The sequence below is a fragment of the Ursus maritimus genome, unplaced genomic scaffold (genome assembly GCF_017311325.1).
Source record: "Ursus maritimus isolate PB19 unplaced genomic scaffold, ASM1731132v1 scaffold_6, whole genome shotgun sequence".
Taxonomy (NCBI): Eukaryota; Metazoa; Chordata; class Mammalia; order Carnivora; family Ursidae; genus Ursus; species Ursus maritimus.
The window spans coordinates 36,664,649-36,666,341 of record NW_024426774.1 but is presented as its reverse complement, the minus strand read 5'-3'; the positions used below and the strand labels follow the sequence as shown (position 1 = coordinate 36,666,341).

The 1,693-nt window shown below is 54.9% G+C and overlaps 1 non-coding gene across 1 annotated transcript; it reads left to right on the top strand.

Annotated features, from left to right (window-relative positions):
• The first annotated feature begins 1,351 nt into the window (after positions 1 to 1,351).
• LOC121101089 lies at positions 1,352 to 1,483 on the top strand. The gene has a single exon (XR_005833046.1). It is a non-coding gene; the product is annotated as a small nucleolar RNA SNORA72 (small nucleolar RNA).
• Positions 1,484 to 1,693: the final 210 nt, after the last annotated feature.

The following is a 1,693-nucleotide window of genomic DNA, read 5'->3' as shown; positions in this document are numbered from 1 at the left end:
AGGTGAAGCCTTCCTGCAGTTTTTAACCACTTTCTACCTTGACATCACAGTTCTTTGCGTAATCTCCAATACGATTTTCTCCTGATCTGCTCTTGACTCCTTGGGGCGGGAATCATGACTTGCCCAGCAATATACCCCAGGAAATCAGTCCAGGGTCTGGCAAACACAGGTGATCGGAAAACACCAGCCTTCCTCACGGATTCCGAGGCGTACGGACCAGCTCCGAAGGCTGCAGAGACGCAGAGGACCCCGTCCAGGCTGCAAGGACCGCAGGGGACCGGGACTGTAAACGCGAAGAGGCGGGAGGCTGGGCCCCGCCCGGGCCGGCTCCGGGAAGCCTCCGGCGCGTCTGCTCCCGCCCGCGTGGAGCCGGGCGCGCCAGGCGGGGCTGCAGAGCGGCTGGAAACCCGGCTGCTCCCCGCCCCGCGGCGTGCGGAGTCCCCGGGGGCCGCGGCGGGGACGGGGCGCTGGGCTCAGCCGGCTGTCCCGGGACGCGGCCCGAGGACGCTCCGTTAACCTCCTGGCTCGCTCTGATACCGAGGCTGCATAAAGGGAGGGATCCCATGCAAATGAGGGCCAGTGTCGCGGAAGGCTAAAGACTTTTAATTAAAGGAAGGCACCTGGAGACCCAGCCAGTGGGAGGAGGGAACTAGAGCAAGTCGGCCGCCGCTGGGCGGGGAGGCAGTCGGCCCACGCGGGGCTCGCCCCCGTCGCGCCCCTTCTCCGGCTCCCTCCCACTTCCCCGCGCAGAGGAGGGCGCCTGGAGGAGAAGAGGGGCCTTTCTGTCCTATGGAATAGTTCTGACTTTGCGCCGCTGGCCCAGCGCCCTGGGACCCAACTCTCAGACCCCAGAATCAAAATTGTCTGGAGGAAATAAATGGCCCCAAGTGACCAGACAAGTGAGAAACAGAGTTGGACTCCCAGAACTGCCAGCATCAGGACCTCTCGGCTGGGCTGCGTAGCCGGAAATTCCACGTAGCACTGAGGCCAAGGATAACATCTGGAGGAGCCTTCCAGAGCCCGTGCTATTTTATTATCATCATCACCCCTAGAATCTTCAAAGCGTTTAGCAAGCCCTGTGTCATGTGCTTTACTTATCTCATCTCATAATCTTCAACAACCCTCAAAATGTAGGTGTTCTAATTATCCCCATCTCACAGGGGAGGCAACTGAGGCTGCAAGAGGCCAAGTCACTTGTTAAGGCTCTCCAGTAAGTGATAAAGCAGAGCCTCCAAGACTATCCAGCTCCAAAATTCAAGGTCTCAGGCCCCTTTTGTTTAGGAATAAGAGCACCCAGAATGGCAGGCATGGCAGACAGGCAGCACCTTGGACAGCGTCTACCACCTAGTTAGTGCTTACAAAGTAGGTGCTCAATAATTGTAATGCTCTTCCCAGGTTGAACATTCGCTATATTAAGACCATGCACGTGTCCCCAGACCTAGTTCTTTTTCTTCGTCTGGTTTTATAAATGCTGGTGATGAACCAATTCTGATTCATATGATTCATCTTATGCGGGGAATGTCTGACCCCGGGTTATCTGATCAACCCTGAGAAATGACAACACAGCTAGTGTCATAACTTGAGGATAACCACTACCAGTTTGATGATTACCACTTGCCGTTAAATGAATTGTAAAACTAAAAGAATTTATATGGAAGGCAAAGAAAACTTGAATACTCAGAATAATTTTGGA